The sequence below is a fragment of the Podarcis gaigeae genome (genome assembly GCF_964106915.1).
Source record: "Podarcis gaigeae genome assembly, chromosome: 4".
NCBI lineage: Eukaryota > Metazoa > Chordata > Lepidosauria > Squamata > Lacertidae > Podarcis > Podarcis gaigeae.
In genome coordinates this window covers 65,716,963-65,736,131 of record NC_139677.1, presented here as the reverse complement: position 1 = coordinate 65,736,131, position 19,169 = coordinate 65,716,963, and the positions used below count along the sequence as shown (strand labels likewise).

The 19,169-nt window shown below is 42.3% G+C and overlaps 1 protein-coding gene across 1 annotated transcript in view; it reads right to left on the bottom strand.

Moving 5' to 3' along the window:
* LOC310842814 (uncharacterized protein) overlaps positions 1-19,169 on the bottom strand; it is a gene marked incomplete at its 3' end in the record, with an annotated part of 217,824 nt that overhangs the window by 89,608 nt on the left and 109,047 nt on the right. The gene's annotated exons all lie outside the window — the stretch shown is intronic.

Here is a 19,169-nt window from a genome sequence, read left to right as displayed (position 1 = left end):
CTCTCTCTCATACAAATGGTTTATTTTTCTCCTTCCTAGGGGGATTTGGCATCCAGCCAAATGAGATAGGGAGAGACCCGCCCCCTCTTCATTGAGAAGATGCTATTAGAACGGGAAATAAACCAGGATTTTACTGTGAAGCTATGGAAAAAATTATAGTAGAATACCTCCCATTCCAGTCAAAAATATATATTTACCCTATTCTATACTATCTACAGTGGTACCTCGGGTTAAGTACTTAAATCGTTACAGACGTCCATTCTTAACCTGAAACTGTTCTTAACCTGAAACACCACTTTAGCTAATGGGGCCTCCCGCTGCTGCTGTGTCGCCGGAGCCCAATTTCTGTTCTCATCCTGAAGCAAAGTTTTGAACCCGAGGTATTATTTCTAGTTAGCGGAGTCTGTAACCTGAAGCATATGTAACCTGAAGCGTATGTAACCCGAGCTACCACTGTATACTGTTTCCTTCTCATGGGTATCTTATCATGAATCACTTGAAACTGGACACGTCCCCTCAATATCCCATGTTCCAATTGTGGTGAGATTTTTAAAAAGAAGATACATATCTGATTGTCAGATCTAAAGTGCTTCCAGAAGGAAATAAATGGATCAGGGAGAAGCCTTCTTTAAAATTACTCTCTATATCCTTTTGTAAACTCCATTTTAAAGGGGTTTTCTGGCTTGCCTACACCAGGGCTCAAACTATATTAGAGTTATATTAGTTTTGACCTAAAATCTCTGTGGGCTACAAAATAAGCCTTCTATGGGAGCAGAATAACTTGCTGAATATCTGGCTGGAAGGTTGATGCCAGAGATACAATCAAATCTATCACACTTGTGGGTAAGCAGGCACAAGAAATAGTTTTAAGAATCTCACACTAGTTGTGCAGAGCACAGAAGTGCTGGCTAGCATTTCACACAGCACATAAATGATGGGATTCACTACTACAAGACGTAGTAACAGCCAGCAACTAGGTTGGCTTTATAAAGGTGTTAATGGAAGACAATGGCTTTCAATGGCTGCAGTATTGGAGACAGTATGACTCTGAGCACCAGATGCTGGGTGTCACAAGCGGGAAGAACACTGTTGTGCTCATGTCCTGCTTGTGGGCTTCCCATAAGCATCAAGCTGGCCACTATGAATCCAACAAAACATTAGGAAGAACTTTCTGGCATTAACTGCTCTTCAACCATGGAACAGACTCCCTCAGAAGGTGGTGGAATCTCCTTCATTGGTGGTTTTTAAGCAGAAGTTGGATGGCCATCTTCAGGTATGCTTTAGTTGAGATTCCTGCATTGCAGGGGGTTGGATTGGATTACCCTTGGGTGTCCCTTCCAATTTACATAAGCCTAGGACTAGATGTGCCTTTGGACTAATCTAGCAATGCTATTTTTTTTAATAGTTCTTCACACTAAAAAAGCACCATACAAAAGAATATCAAGGGGTTTTGTCAAAAGCTTTACCAAAATCAAGATATATTACATCCACACTATTCCCCTAATCCACCAAACTTGTAACTCTATCAAAAAAAGAAATGATATTCATCTGGCATGACTTGTTTTTGAGAAACCCATGCTGCATCTTCGTATACACAGTATCCTTTTCTAAATGCTCACAGACTGAATATTCAGTTATCTGTTCTAGGACCTTTCCTGGTATCAACATCAAGCTGACCAGTTGGTAGTTACCTGAGTAGTTTTCTCCCTTTTTGAAGATGGTGAAGACAACATCTGCCTGTCTCTAATCTGCTTCTAAGTCACCTCCCATTGGAATCTGCAATGAGCTGATAGCTCAATTGGCTATAATGCCTAAAAGAGTGGGTTGTGAACATAATAAAATGCAACAGCCAAAAGTTATTTCCCTTTCATTTTCAGTCATTCTGTATTACCACCACTCAACCTTGAGGAGTGCCAGGTTCATAATTACATTCCTCTGAATACCACCAGCAACACTGGCATGTATCTCTGCTGCCTATGAAAAGGAAGGTACAGTAAGTAGAGAAGTTTAGAGAAAATTAAGAGCTTGGGCCAAACTGTCTTCTGGCTCAGATGCAATCCAAATAGCTTTTCTTTGCTTGCACCACTTCTTAGCTTGGGCCATTTTGCCTGCAATTTGATTTATGAAAAGGCAGTATGAGAGCACAACTTATTTGCAATTCAAATTTCATCAATTCATTCTTGCTTGATTTGAATGGGCAACATGGTAAGAAGCCTGTTCTGCCCACACAACTTTGTGCACTGCAGGATAATCCTTTTCAGTGGCTGCCTTTCCCCACTCAGATGTCTATTTAGGATGTGATTGGTTTCAATTTCTGTGGGGGCAATTTTTTTTTCATAGGTTCAGTCACACACAAGTACATGTATGAACATATTGGAGAAAAATCACCTAGATAATCAGAATAACCATCAGCCCCCTTTCTATCCATGTTCCCCAAATACCTAGTTATAGTTTCTTGAGAACCACAACCCATAAACCTTTGGATTATCTACCCTGGGAGAATTTTCTTAAACTAACATCAATTTCCAGTATCTGTGGCAAGACTAAGATGCAATTCTGCCTAACATCTTGAACAAGGATGAATGGGGCGGGGGAAGTTCCCAGGAATAATTCTCTTAGGAATTACAGGATCAGTGATTTTGTTGTCCTCTTGTACATCCCATTATCTCGAGCGTTTCCTTGGATGAGTGGTCCTGTTCCTTCAAGAGTCCCCCTTCAAGGGTTTTCCCCATACCCTTATCAGCAGGAGTTCTGTCTCCATCCAAGGCTTCCCAAGGCTGAACCCAGGGAACTTGACAACTTGGACTTGTTTGGGAATAGCTTAAGATGTTTCCCTGTTCTGGGGGAGATAGTCAGACTTGCTTTAGGATGCCACATTGATGTCTTCTTTAAAGTCCTCATTCTTCTTGAGGCCAGCCTGCTTCTGTTGGCAATCTACCCAGAAGCTATCTTAGAAAAGTGACATTGGAGCTTTCCTCTCCTCCCTAACTTTCCCAGCTTCAGCCTTTCGTGGTATCAGCTCCACTGCTGCTGCAGACACTTCTCTACCTGACCTGCACACGCCGGCCACAAAGACCTTCTGACTGAAGACAACACTGTGACTGCCCTCTTACATAATTTCAGCTGGGACCCTCTGACCAATAGTTTTTGGTTACTGCAGTACCTGCCATCCCATTGGCCAATAACTAGAAGCCAATGAGAAACAACAGAATGCTCATTACCTAGGTCTCTCAAACCATGACCTTTTGAATCTTTCTGTCTAAAATAAAAACTGATAGGAGGCGTATAGCAGCTTATTTGTAACTGTGGCAACTGACAGTTAACAGGCTGCATGCAAAGTCATAGACTTAGATATGTTTTTTCACCTCTTTCCCACTTATAAAGGACACAGCATTAATAACCATTATTAATTCTAACACACACACACATTTTTACCTAAGGCTTCTTGATTCTCCACAGCCATTGAGGAAAGATGCTATTGAATAGCTTTGTATAAATATATAGTACATAAATAAAGAAATAATAAAATACCAAGAGCTAGAGATAGGTAGAATCTCCTGAAAATTCTTTTGTGATCTTCACAAATAAAATGTTTGCTGCTTTTGAAATTCCCAGTATGTTTCTCCTGAGCAGAAACTTTGCAAGCTGTCTTGAAGAGTCACTTAAGCTAAAAATTGGTGTCAGGTCTATGGCCTGCTGGGTGGTGAATTTCTACAGCAGCTCTTCACATCTACTGCTGGTAAGAGGATAAATGGACATAAATCTGACATCAGAAATCACAAGACAGAGAAACCACTGGAGAACACTTCTATCTCCCAGGACATTTGATACAAGATCTCAAAGTAGCTGTCTTATTACAAAAGAATTTCAGAAATAGACTGGAAAGAGAAGTTGCTGAATTGCAACTTATTACCAAACTTAAATAGGATGTTGGTGGCACTGTGGTCTAAACCACAGAGGCTAGGGCTTGCCGATCAGAAGGTTGGTGGTTCGAATCCCCGCGACAGGGTGAGCTCCTGTTGCTCGGTCCCTGCTCCTGCCAACCTAGCAGTTCGATAGCATGTCAAAGTGCAAGTAGATAAATAGGTACCACTCTGGCAGGAAGGTAAATGGTGTTTCCATGTGCTGCTCTGGTTCACCAGAAGTGGCTTAGTCATGCTGGCCACATGACCCGGAAGCTGTACGTTGGCTCCCTCGGCTAGTAAAGCGAGATGAACGCTGCAACATCAGAGTCATCCGCAACTGGACCTAAAGGTCAGTGGTCCCTTTACCTTTACCAAACTTAAAACCATGGAGAGACCTGTTCTGAACAGAGACATTGGATTCTTATCTCATTATACATGATAAAGCTATTTTTTAGCCATCTCACCCCTTGCTTTTTCCCTAAGACCAATTGCAGTCGTTAACAGTCGTCAACAGGTTTACCACACCTATCAGCCAATCACCCATTCCCACCACCTTTCTGAGTAATACCCCTCCCCACCCTTTCACTATATATAAGGGTCTGGTGACTTCCGTTTCAGTGTACCTAAAGAAGTGTGCATGCACATGAAAGCTCAAAGCAATAACAAACTTAGTTGGTCTCTAAGGTGCTACTGGAAGGAATTTATTATTATTATTATTGCTGGTAAGAGGGTTAGATTAATTCCTCCACCTGGGGCTCAGGTAAAGAACTGCAGATGCCCCTGAGAAATTATGCTAGTCTTACTGATAGTCTCTCTTTTGCTCACCTGGAAATCTTTCAGGTATAATAAGCAGGAAGGGGCAATAAATGTTGATTTAAGAGAAATTCAGTAAGAAGAATTAATTAAGCTGCTTTGCAAGTGCATAGAGTAAAGAGCTGCAAAACAATAAACCAGGGAATGCCTCTAAATTTTGGCTTTAGAAATAGTCCTTAGAGAAGAATGATATTCACACCATGAGTCATAATCAATAGCTGTATTGTTGTGAGTCTGGAAGGGGTGGGGGTTAAGATGTATGCCTGAGTCTCTTTTAATTCCTAGATCTAGCAAAGATTCAGTTGTTGGAATAGTCAGCTGCTTGGTAATGGCTGCCTAAACATGGGTTGTTAAGGTAACAAAGGAAGTGGCTCTGTGCCAGAGATCAAATGGATGCCTCCCCCCTCAATTAGTGGTTAGTTAGAAGTACAAAATCCAGAGTTGAGGTGTGTGTGTGAACTAGAGGCTAGAAGTAGGCTAGGCAGCTGAGAGACAGTGCCATGCCCAACTTATGCTGGGATCCAAGGGATCCTTCTTGGAGTGTTAATGCTGTGAATTGTAGGCTCAGGTTGTATATATGTGTAAATAGACCATATATCATAAAAACACCACAGTCTCTTCTATCCCTCATTCCAAGGAAACTGAACCCTGGGTAAGTGCCTTGGAACCACTGGAATCTTGCACCACTCAGAGATTGAGGGGTTAAATAACATAATCATAATTTTATTTCCCTCTGACCTCACCCCAGCTATGTATACATATCTGTAACATTTCACAAATCTGATGAAGCGGGCTGTAATCCATGAATGTTTGTGTTAGTATTTTGTTAGCAAAGTCACTTAAATTATACAGAGTTTAGAGAGAAAGGAAATCCTGATGGTATTTTCCTGAGCCAAACAAAACAAGAAACAGTGAGGTCTTGTTTTTCTTACTTCAGGCCCTGTACATACCAGGAAGACATTCAACTGAACATAGAGAGGAAAGCTCCCTAAGAACTACACAGCCAATCAGGACTCAACCAACATCATACCACTCTGCCTGCTTGGTAAGCAGAATCTTCCTCTTGGCTAGCTGATTTTAACACGGAAAGGATTAACCCTTTACTTGTACACAGAATGATCTCTGCTTTTACACTTCCAGCTTCCTTAAAGGTGCCACAAGACTCTTTGTAGCTTTTGCTGCAACAGATTGGCATGACTACCTTTCTTAAAGTTCGTGCACAATGCTTTTTGATAAAAAAAGGAGATAAATTGCTATGCTTGCCAAGATGCATTAAGGGTGAAATAATAATAATACGCGGGTGGCGCTGTGGGTAAAACCTCAGCACCTAGGACTTGCCGATCTCATGGTCGGCGGTTCGAATCCCTGCGACGGGGTGTGCTCCCGTCATTCAGTCACAGCGCCTGCCAACCTAGCTGTTCAAAAGAACCCTCGGGTGCAAGTAGATAAATAGGGACCGCTTACCAGCGGGAAGGTAAACGGCGTTCCGTGTGCTGCGCTGGCTCGCCAGATACAGCTTGTCACGCTGGCCACGTGACCCGGAAATGTCTGCGGACAGCGCTGGCTCCCAGCCTATAGAGTGAGATGAGCACACAACCCTAGAGTCTGGCAAGACTGGCCCGTACTGGCAGGGGTACCTTTACCTTTACTTTAATACAGGGCTTTCTTGGGAAGCATGTGTGTCTTCTTGGGGGGAGGGCTGTTACAATTTAACCCATAGCCAATGTGGTGGCCTCCAGATATAGTTGGACTACAACTCCCAGTAGCCTTAGTCAATATGGCCAGTGGTCAGGGATAATGAGAGGCACTGGCTACTGTGGCTAAACCAGTTTCATAGGGTAAAGGGGTAAAGTAGGAAGAAAGTGAAGTGTTATCAGTGCCTTTGCCAAGAGCTGTTTTGTTATTGAACGTTGAAAGATGGAACACTGTGTGTGCGACTGCATGCTAGCATAGTGTTAGCACTTACAAAGCACTGTGAACTTTTTCACGTTACCCAGTAAAACACCGTGCTCACAATGCTAAATTGGTAATTTCTGGTTGGTTGACTTTATAGCAAACCACTCTAAACTCATGAAAAAAGGCAGAGTTTATGGGCAAGGTATTTCTACTCTAAATATTTGCTGGAATAGAGCCTGTTACAAAGGGCAGTAAAAAGGAAATTGGTTGGAATAAAACACTGGATCAGCCATAGTGTAAACTGTAAACCGGGGGGGGGGGGGGAGAGAGAACGAATTCATCTAGCTTTGTACTGAGAATGCTAAAGTCTGTGGAATATCATGAATAGCAAATGCTGCCATCTCGTGTTCGCTGATGGCAGCAAAAGTCAAGAGTTAACCTTTGTTTTGATAACCAGAGTACATACTGCAGTTCCTCTCACCAATGCAAGATTGTCTATGAAATGTAATAACTACCAAGCACCCAGGTGCAAATATTTGAAAGAAAGTGCACCTCACAATCTGCAAGTTACAGTGATACCTGTAAAGCTTCAGGTTACAGACTCCGCTAACCCATAAATAGTACCTCGGGTTAAGAACTTTGCTTCAGGATGAGAACAGAAATCACGTGGCAGCAGCAGTGGTAGGCCCCATTAGCTAAAGTGGTACCTCAGGTTAAGAACAGTTTCAGGTTAAGAACGAACCTCCAGAACGGATTAAGTTCTTAACCCGAGGTACCACTGTAATTACTTTGGATTCAGGGAATGTTTCAAATGATGAACCAATACTGGACTAGATTAAGGTTACCAGACGTCCCCGTTTCCTGGGGACAGTCCCCAGATTTACAAATCAGTCCCCTGACAAAATCCTATCTTTCCGACTCATTTCAATGAAGTATCACCGGATTCATTGAAAAAAAGCTGGTAATCTTGACTAGATGGGCCAGTGGCCTGACGCAACAGGCTCTTCTGATGTTTTTATGCTTATCTGCATTTAAGTCCAGAAACTCTAAAATTCAGAATGCAGGCAGAATGGAATTCCCCTCTATCCCAAGCTACATGCATCACAATCCTAGGCATTTTGACTCAGAAGTCAATCCCACTGAGCTCCATGGCACCCTACTCCTAAGTAAGTATTTATGAGATTACAACTTTAGTAGACAGGGAGAGCAAGAGAGTTCTCTTTTCCATGGTTTGGAATTTGGATGTGAAACTATCTTCAAGTGAGAACAGTTAATGGAGGGGCCATTTTGTAATCCTGTGTTAACTCTTGTCTATTGGCACTGATTGATCACATGCAACAAAATATGAATAATGAATAGGAAGTAGTCTATGAGCAGTACATGAACTGCCTTCAGACTGAAAAATGTCCGTACCACCTATCTTGCAATGAGCGACTAGAGAGACAATCTCTGTGATTGGCCAGCAGAATGATTCATGACAGCAAAAGGAGAATTTGTTTGCCCAGAGTATTCCGAATGAATAATTCATCTAGCTTGACATTTCTCAATCCCTCCCCTTTTGTGTTTTTATTGCACCTAGATAAAAGTCTCACTTTGGTTTAAAAAAGGTAAAAGATATTAAGTTTTGTATTTTTCTCTATAAACCTTAATAAAATGTATTATTAAAAATACATTGCTATATAGGTATTCTCTGACTTGTCTTCATCACTAGTCCAATTTCAGTTGCTTCTGCTCCTGTGACAAAAAAGCTCTAAGTTTAAAAACTTTGGTGGAAAAGTTACATACTGGAATGAGCTTCCTTATAACAAGATATTTGCAAAATATCTTGCGAGAGAAAGAGAGAGAGAGAGAGAGAGAGAGAGAGAGCGAAAGAAAGAAAGAAAGAAAGAAAGAAAGAAAGAAAGAAAGAAAGAAAGAAGGCATGGCCCCACCTACACCACTGGCTTAGGCAGCTTGTGGCCCATGAGATGAGGGAACACAGCCCTCAACAAATAAAAGATTTAGACAACAGCAATCTCCATTCTTGTAGCAAAACAAAAGAATGTTTCCTACTTTCAAAAAGCCACAATCCCAGTACCATTTCCATGCTTGCTTCCACTGGTCCTTCATCCAAATATTATGATTTCCTTAATCATATATCATTTTTCATCAATACTTAGCTCCATTTTCTATGATCCATGGGATTTACGTCTAAGGAACTTAATGGTACAATTGTAGAAATGGATTTGCTGCTTTTAGTTTACTTGTATTTAGCAAGGCTGGGAAGCTACAAATGCAGGCGCTGCAGCAGAAGCCCATCTGCTGCCCAACTCTCAAAGCCAGGAAGGTAATGATGGTGTGTTTGTGATAAATCTGCACCATTCTGCAGGCAGCAAATTGGTGTGGGTAAAAGAGAAAAGGAGATAGGTGATTTTGAACACCAGGGATTCTAGAGAATAAGCACAGAGATTTACCTTTCTGCCTCATTCTCTCAAGCATACTGCTTATCGTGTTGTTGATTTCTCAATGATTCCTTTGATACAGAGGCTGGGCACCTTTTCCTTGGGCCGCCGACAATGTCTTAATATCATGATGAAGAAGGGACCCTCCTGTGTTACTCCATCACTGGGAGGTGTGATAGTCTGCACCAGCACAACAATGATATCATGTTGTGGTACAGGGTAGGGGATTGGAGCCTGTGCTGCCAATTGGCAATATTACAGAAAGAGGGGATGGGGAGAGTAAGCAGGAGAGGTGGAAGAGAGAGAAGACTTGGGCCCTCATGGCTTTCCTTTCTCCAGGGATTTTGGGGGTCCACCTCCTGGAATCTCTTCTTGGACCACATTAAAGCTGTCCTCTCAGCATCTTTTGAAGAATGTTAAGTGGTGGCGCTGTGGGTTAAACCACAGAGCCTAGGACTTGCTGATCAGAAGGTCGGCGGTTCGAATCCCCGCAACGGGGTGAGCTCCCACTGCTCGGTCCCTGCTCCTGCCAACCTAGCAGTTCAAAAGCACGTCAAAGTGCAAGTAGATAAATAGGTACCACTCTGGTGGGAAGGTAAACGGTGTTTCCGTGCACTGCTCTGGTTTGCCAGAAGTGACTTAGTCATGCTGGCCACATGACCCGGAAGCTGTACTCCGGCTCCCTCAGCCAATAAAGTGAGATGAGCACCGCAACCCGAGTCAACCATCACTGGACCTAATGGTCAGGGGTCCCTTTACCTTTATAACTCCTATCAAGCCATTTTCAGCTCCCTACCTCCTTTGTTTGTCATCGAGCCTAGGGATGGAGAGCCTGAAGAGAGGCTGGTGGGAGTCTAACAGCATCTAGGTGGCCACAGATTCCCCACCAATAATCTAGCTGGATGAAGAACTGTGGAGAATTGAAAAGCTCACACACTTTTTGTGACATTTTTGTATTGCCCTACTATGGATTTTGTATTTTCCCCCCCATACAGGCCAGCATGGCTGCCTCAACTTGATGTGTTACTTAAATGGGTTTCATATGGATGGGTAATTCACACAACCACCAAAACCTTTAGACATTGCTTTGGTAAGTTCCTAAGGAAAACCATCCTTACATCCTGGTAAATGGGTATTCAGTGCTGTAAAAAGTGGCCCCGTAGGGCCCTGAAGGATATTCTTCTAGTGAAAATCTCCACTTTGCTGGTCAGTGCCGTTTTCAATTCCAGCATGTATATGAAGAGCTAAGGCATTACAACATGGATTCTTGGAAATGCTAGAAATTACACAATGGCTCTTTGCCAGTGATAATGAATAAGGAAGTTATGGTGCTCTCTTTAACATGAAGTACCTGCGATGCTATTAATATCCTTAAGTACTTGTCAGTAAAATCGTAGTGATGAAAATTGTACTTTCTTTCTTATTAAGAGTTTCTATTTTCTTTCCTGGCAGGACTGTTAAATATGATAGGAAAGCTTCATCGGTTGAATTTCTTCCTATCATTGCATCTCCATGTTGGGGGAAATTGAGCCTGTAATGCAGCTGCTGAAGATTGAAGCACCCTGCTAGAATAAAGGTGGCAAAGCTGGTAGGAAAATATGCAAATAAAATTGATGTACAATGTGTAATTTATAGACCTGATTTTTATTTTATTATCAGCAATACACTACCTACAGCAAACTATGTATTTGTCTGAAGTATTATGGGAATTAAGGCTGAAATACTATACCTCCTTGTTTGTGAGTGATATCCATTGAACTCAATAGGACTTACTTCTGAGCATTAGATTACTCTCTCTCTCTGTGGGTGTGAGTGGGTGGGTATGTATGTATGTATGTATGTATGAATCACTAGAACTTGGAATATTTTCTGAGCTGGCAGCATCCTACTAGGCAACATCCTACTAGTTGTGTGCATTTCAGTGAGACTGGGGAAAAGTAACTTACTGGTAGATTGTATCTTCTAGCTTTGGTCATGTGAAGGAGAGTCCATTCTTGGCTAAGACCCACTTACATGAAAGAATGTTGTATGGGAAATAAGATCCTACATCCATTAAGAGGGTTGTGCTTGGATTCTTTTTTCCTTTGACCTTACTAGTCATTTGTCTTCAGGAGTATACAATTCTCAAGCCCTGCAGCTTGCCTGTGCTGCTTTTGCTCCTGTATATGAAAATATTTGCACAAAGGCCAAAAAGTATCAAGATGAATTTTATAGTTGCTGACCCAGTGCTAAATACTGATTTTTACATTAACCAAATCACACACACAGTTTGTTTGGAATTCTGTCTGGCATTTGCTGTCCTGGGCATAATTTGAATTCCAGAGCTCCTTGACTTTCAATTTTTGGTATAATTGGTTTTCTAAAATTTTGAAGTGCAGATGAGAGTTGATAGTCCATGTTATTAGCTTTACATGCCATCTGTCACATGGCACTGCCATTTTGCTTGGGGTAGGCAAATATTAAACAATACCCTAAAAGAAAGTATGATGTGGGAGAATGCATTAACATTAATGTAAAGCAAAAAAGAAAAGTGCTTGACTGCAGTAAGGCAATAATAGGACAATTCATAATTCATAACCCACTGGCAGTATTTTATAATGCATGTCAATATCCATAAGGTTATCTGGATCTGCCCATGTGCTTTCATTAAAAGATGTGGTATGATAGACAGAAGTTTTTTTATGTGTAAGGTCAGTCTATGCTACTTTTATCCATTTATTGTAGCTGCTTATTGTAGCTGTGATCTGCAAGCCAACTGAATGGATGTAAATACTGTAGCCTAGACTGTTGCTTCATTTTGAGAAACTGGTTATCTGGATTGTGTCAAACACATATACCCATACCTTCAAATGGAAATGATCGAAGTATCGGTTTACAACTTCCACTGACATCTAAGAGTCATAAGTGTGTTTCCTTTTCACTGGATCATGTCCCTCATTGTTAATTCTATGTTGGCAATCCCTTTCTGGATTTTAAATACTATAATTTTATGATCAGCAGGCATTTACATTCAGGAGCAGAACTTGAAATGCTGGGAGACTATTTCTCTCCAACTGCATTCTTACAACAAACAGTATTTGGAATAGCTCTACAGTCCAAGAAGAGAAGATTATCTCCAAAAGCAAAAGCAACTGTAATTAATTGATAGGAAGAAACTCAAAATGGAGTTAGAGCTAAAGGCTGATGCATGTAAACGGATTAGCTTTCAAAACTCAGATCCATAATAGCAAAGGAGAGAGAAGCACACCAACTAATATTTGTGTGATGTTGAGCCATGTGCATTTTTTTAAAAAAGCAGAAGCGTGACTTATGCATCATTTATACACATGATGCCAACTTGCCTACTCCTCGGCATAATTCCACTCCTGTTGTTTTTTGCAAATCTTTTCAGAGAGGGCCAATTTAAACACAATGCCTTTTATGCGTGGCACTGCCAAAAAGCTCTCCCTGATTGTGGCATTGCAGCCTGCCAGCATGGCAAAAGAATCAGTTCATATGCAGCACTGGCACCAGTAGGGTATGTCCAAAACACTGATCATGTTGGTAGCTAGGCAATGCTAGCTGGTAATAATGGGATGGCTGTCTACAGTAGAAAGTTCAAAGAAAGCTGTGCAAGATGCATGAGCATCTGACAGTAGCTTCTTCATGGTTTTTCACTTTCATTGCCAATTAATTTTACAGCTATTTCCAGGCAAGGAGGGCACACCAGGCAGCCTTTAAAACTTTAAAACATTATCTTTTGACAGCGCCTTCTGTTCTTTGTCTTTCTCCTTGCTTTTGTCCTGTTTTTATTATATTTCTATGCCGCTTTCAATTCAAATGAATCAGAAACGCAGCACTATATATATAACAATTAACAAATTGTCATTAGAATAATTACAATCCATAAAACACCAGCACAAAGTCTTTCTCCCCCCCTTAGCCTTTCCTTATGTTTCCTTTCTGGGCATCTTTGAATTTCTGGTTTTGTGGCAAGACCTCAGAGATTCTGGAAGGCAAACTTCTAAATCCAAGAGAAATAACTGCAGCTCTTAGGATATAACAACATGCAGGGGTCCAACATATTCACAAGAAACTTCACTTCTTCTAAGTCATCCTGGAATTGAAGAGTTGGAAGGAACTCAAGACACAGAGGCATAATGACTGTGGCAGGTGATGAGAGGCCACCAGAATGAAACAGGAGACTGGTATTGGGTTCAATTAGGCCACAGCTTTATTGGCTACAGGAAAGTGTAGGTTTGGCTAAGGTATTGGGCTTGTATCTTGCATCAGGCAGCCCACCTGCTACCTGATAGGAACCTGGTTGGGTTGAAATTGTGCTGGGGAGTTGCCCCCATCATAGACTGGGTGACATGACCCCACACAGGTCATGACTGGGAGAGGTGTATTGGCCCATCTGTCCCCCAGTGGACTCCCAGAGAGAGTTACCACTCCTGGACTCCTCTAATAGGGTACCCCAGTGACTAGGAATCCATCCAATGCTTTATCTGCCAAAGCTGTGACGGTTGCTATGAGGTGGGTGAAAACATGCAGGCTGGCCAATTTGCTTGCAGGAGAAAATGCCTCTCTAGCCCCAAATATGGTGACTAAATAAATCATAGCAAGGTCCATAGGCTCCACACACTTCATGTTCACTCCACACACGCCCCAGACAGCCCAGACAGGTGGGTGGGTGGAAAATCTCACAACCATCAGCCAAGAGGGCGGCCTGCTCCTGGCCACCCCCTTAATAGGCTAGGGGCAGGTTGGTTGCAGCCCCCAAGCCCCTGCCTCTGATTGGGTAGGCGGGCCTGCCCATACCTGAGAGCATGACGTGACTGGAGGTTGGCAGCAACAGGTGACCATCGCCTCATCCAGCCACGCTGAAAGATGGCGGCCACCCTGGACCCATCATGGCCATGTCATGCGGCAACAGCCGCCTACCCAGAGTCCCAACTGAGCAGATATTCTGCAGGACATGACCCCACACCCAGTAGTACATTCAAGTATTTATAAGTAGTGAACATGGAAAGGAGACTAGCAGAAAGTGACACGTGATCCACACACCCCTAAACACCCAAACAATTTGTCTATGACTCCAAGTAGAGCAGTTTGGAGCCTGACTCTGCTGTCCAAACTTATTGGATTAGCCCCTGATCGGGTCAGCCTGAATTTACTGTTGAGATTGGTGTTGTTTGAAGGTGTCACGTGGACTATGCAAATTACAAGGGACAGCAAACAACAACAACAACAACAACAACAACAATAATAATAATAATAATAATAAATTTATTATTTATACCCCGCCCAGCTGGCTGGGTTTCCCCAGCCCCTCAGGGTGGCTTCCAACAGAACACTAAAATACAATAACCTATTAAACATTAAAAGCTTCCCTAAACAGGGCTGCCTTCAGATTTCTTCTAAAAGTCTGGTAGTTGTTTTTCTCTTTGACGTCTGATGGGAGGGCATACCACAGGGCGGGCGCCACTACCGAGAAGGCCCTCTGCCTGGTTCCCTGTAACTTGGCCTCTCGCAGTGAGGGAACTGCCAGAAGGCCCTCGGAGCTGGACCTCAGTGTCCGGGCATAACGATGGGGGAGGAGACGCTCCTTCACATATACTGGACCGGGGCCATTTAGGGCTTTAAAGGTCAGCACCAACACTTTGAATTGTGCTCAGAAACGTACTGGGAGCCAATGTAGGTCTTTCAAGACCGGTGTTATATGGTCTCGGCAGCCACTCCCAGTCACCAGTCTAGCTGCCGCATTCTGGATTAGTTGTAATTTCCAGGTCACCTTCAAAGGTAGCCCCACGTAGAGCGCATTGCAGTAGTCCAAGCAAGAGATAACTAGAGCATGCACCACTCTGGTGAGACAGTCTGTGGGCAGGTAGGCAGTGGCATAGCGTGGGGGTGCAGGGGGGCCCGGCCGCACCGGGTGCAACATCTGGGGGTTAGGGTTAGGGGGCGCAAATCCACGGGTTAGGGGGTGCAAATTACTTGCCTTGCCCCGGTGCTGACAACCCACGCTACGCCACTGCAGGTAGGGTCTCAGCCTGTGTACCAGATGGAGCTGGTAAACAGCTGCCCTGGACACAGAATTGACCTGTGCCTCCATGGACAGCTGTGAGTCCAGACTGGGCTGTGCACCTGGTCTCTGATGTGGACAAGCCTTAAGTAATAGCCTTGTGAAGTAAATTTGGTAAAGTCTCTTCAAAGGAAGAAAGAGGTATTGCATTTAGAATTAGACAACCACTTCTACCCAGTCAATACAAGCGACATTTTCTTACTGCTCTAATGCAGTCAATGTATTACTTTAGCAGTATGAAGATTTTTTAGCTCTGCTGGTTCCATTTTTCTTTTTGTGTGTACATGGCCCAGTCTAGCCCTTATTTATAGCAGTACTGCTCACAGTTCTATTAAAAACTCCAGGATTTTCAATCTGTCTTATACCTACCCCATCATTATCTCCCAGAATTAGCAGCATTCTGGTAACTGGGTTAAATTGGACCATTACCCGTTACTATAGCAGCCAGAATTTCTTCTCTGGGTTGGTTAAGGCTATCGTCACAGGTAGAAGAGATAACCTTGGAATGTCATATTTTGTGCTGTAATTAGTAAATAATAAAATATCCCTTGTTGCACAGGGTTTGGTTGTTTAGGAAAGGACCAGGAGTTATCACTAGGCAGAACTATCTATAGAGATGCACACTTATTTTGATTTATCAAATATCTCCATAGATAACTTTATTGCTCTCATTCCTGCATTCAAAGGGAGTTATTTTCCTAATTTACTTGATGAAATTGTGCACAGAAGGTAATTTGGATGTGTGTTTCTTCTCAAATTAATAATTTGCTTTCGAATGGAAATAATTTCCTTCACAGCTTTGTTCTGAGGAAGGTCAAGTGATTTACCTGCTTCCCAAATAAAGATCATCAACTGAGATGAAATACAAGTCCTGCGTAGGTATAAGGTTAGAGAACAAGGATATGAATGATAGTTATTGGCTAGTAGCAAAAATGTCTCTGCTTTTTTTTAAAAAAGTAGAGACATCACCTTGCCAACAAAGGTTCGTATAGTTAAAGCCATGGTTTTCCCAGTAGTGATGTATGGAAGTGAGAGCTGGACCATAAAGAAGGCTGATCGCCAAAGAATTGATGCTTTTGAATTATGGTGCTGGAGGAGACTCTTGAGTCCCATGGACTGCAAGAAGATCAAACCTATCCATTCTGAAGGAAATGAGCCCTGAGTGCTCACTGGAAGGACAGATCTTGAAGCTGAGGCTCCAATACTTTGGCCACCTCATGAGAAGAGAAGACTCCCTGGAAAAGACCCTGATATTGGGAAAGGAGAAGGGGACGACAGAGGACGAGATGGTTGGATAATGTTCTCGAAGCTACCAGCATGAGTTTGACTAAACTGCGGGAGGCAGTGGAAGACAGAAGTGCCTGGCATGCTCTGGTCCATGGGGTCACAAAGAGTCGGACATGACTAAACGACAAAACAACAACAACAACAATATTTACTTGCTATATTTCAGTGGTACTTACTCCGAAGTAAGTGTGCACAGGACTGTAGAATTTGGTGATTTCAATCATAACTCTTAAAATAAAATCATAATGTTAAGGTAACCTGATTGTGGATTTTTTCATATGCCATTATTGCCTCTCTGATTTACTCCAGAGCTTATGGAGCAGATTTTGGCTAGACCATGTGGAAGTCAGTTTCTGTAAACTCTTCAACTTGGCTTAGTTTACATAGCTACTCCCCTCTTTTTTATAACCAGAGGAAGCCACTTACAACTTCCTTAAACATACAGTGTTCAGTAGTAGTAATAATAGCTTGTCTTGGCATGAAGACATCTCAAATGGAGGAGAAAATGCCGCTTCTCTAATTCAAGAAGTTAAATCCATCCTTATTTGAATTGCCAGAAATATAGGTAACCTTGTTTGCTAACTGTTTAGCAAGTAAGCCCTGATTTAGATGTCTTTATTATTGGAATGTTACTCAGATGCTCTGTGCTAGCAACAAGTAATCATCATCTGTCATTAAATCAGGGCTTATTTTCAGCTGGAACGCAGTTCTGTCGCCTCTCAGGTTGGCGCTATTGCCATTATAAGAGAAAAAGGAAAGCGTTTATGGTGAGTTCTGCCACTTCCTCTGTTATTTTAGCACTGTATAAAATAACAGGCTTACAATATATACAACATGCCTCTGTTAATTGTAAGAGCAAGTTGTGAAGTTGCTGGAGGCTTCAGTTTGCTTAGCATTTCTTCCATGCAAGTTTCACTGGAATTGGTGAGGGGAAGCAGCAGATGAGGGGAAGCAGAGAAAAAGAAATGGTTGAGTTATTGCCTCCACGTTTTAGTGACCGCTTGCATTCCTTTGGTAGCCTACAAAGCCAGCGATTACACTAGCAGAAAGTTTGAAGCTTAACTAAATGCTAATTTGTGTTCATTTCTTGTGATATTTTAGGAAAGATATTTCCTTGGACTTAACTACTTATAGGAAGGCTCCCCACCACAGGCAAAATAATCTCTGTTTCCCTTGAAGGCACACAAGCATTTACTGCCAGAATTTTAGAGTCATCCACAGTCTGTTGTCATACTGAAATAATCCATGGATGAAATGTTGAAGCAGACTCATTTAAGGGCATGACTGTCCAGCAGTAATTTCATACTAGGGATGGACAAATTTACTTCTAGTGATGTCCCAGTGTCACCCTGAGGTAGACTCATCCTCATCATTTAATTCGCATGCCGCCTTTCCAGAGTTGCAAGCTCAAAGTGTCTTACAACATGAAATGATTTACATAATTATAAACATAACAAAAGTAGCAGTAAATAAATAAAACACATCAAAAAGTATATAAGTATAATTGAACAATTTTAACACGAATTATAAGATCTAAAAATACAAATACAAGATAATAATATCAATAACAGAAACAAAAACAATACCCCACCTTAACCCAATTGTGCCCCTCCTCTGTATGGCCCCAGGAAGGGAGAAAGGCCTCATTATCAGAGCAGCAGACAAAAACATTTCCATGTATTCACAGTAGGTCAGTAGTATTGCCCTTGCAGGGTTCGCTTGCCTAGGAGCTTTAGACAAGTCAGCTTGACTCCTCTCTTTCAAGTTCCAGACCTTGGACCAGGGATAGGCGATGCTTCAACCACGCAGGAGGGTTGCATCTATAAACCTCTGGATAGAGGAAGCTAGCTTGCTCCTGTTTTTGGCATCCTAACATCTGTCTGTTCAAAGACTTACAAAAATACTTCCAGGATCAGACAAATACCCCCCTTTTTCCCCAGTACCATGGGCCAAGTCAGCGTTTTACACTGCACTAACCCTGGCCTTGCATGTGAGCCAGAGTGAACAGACAGATCCTTCATAAATATGCATAGCCTTCTTCTCTAAGCCAGTGGCCCTCGCAGTCTCCAGTAATGAATTCCCTAAGTGTGTTTTGCCTGATGGAATACTTCCTTTTGTTTACCTTGTCAGTCTTTTAAACACCCCCAAGCTTTAGTGATCTTGGAAGGGACAATTTCTGTCTCTTCCAACAATCTGTACCATTCGTAATTTATTAATCTTCTAACATGTCTGCTATCTCTTTATGGCAGACTGAAAATCCACCACTGCACTTGTACAGTTTATCCTTAAGTTATTTTATGTGAACCACCCCGAGACCTCTGGGTGCATTGTGGTATTCAATAAATTCAATTATTCAATAAATAATAATAATAATAATAATAATAATAATAATGGATTCAGTTGCCTTCCTGCAAGGATCCAGGGGCTATTTTAATTGTTCTCTGGATTCCCTGAAAAGAGACCGTTTATTATTAAGTGTTATGGGTCAGGAGTCAGCTTCACCAGCTGAACAGCAGCCTGAAGGGGGAGAAGGGAGAGTAACTCCCCCTGCAGCTGATCAGCCTTCAAGGAGACAGAGGAGAAGGCACTGATGAGAACCAGCTGGCTTCAGCCTTCTTAGGCAGAGCTTCAAGCAGCAGTCAGATGCTGGTAACAACACTAGTATTTCCTGGCCCTTCCTTGCTGCTTCCTGCTTGTCTTGACCCTTGACCCCATGATATTAGGATTCCCAGATCCCTGGACCGTCTGACCACATGGATTGCT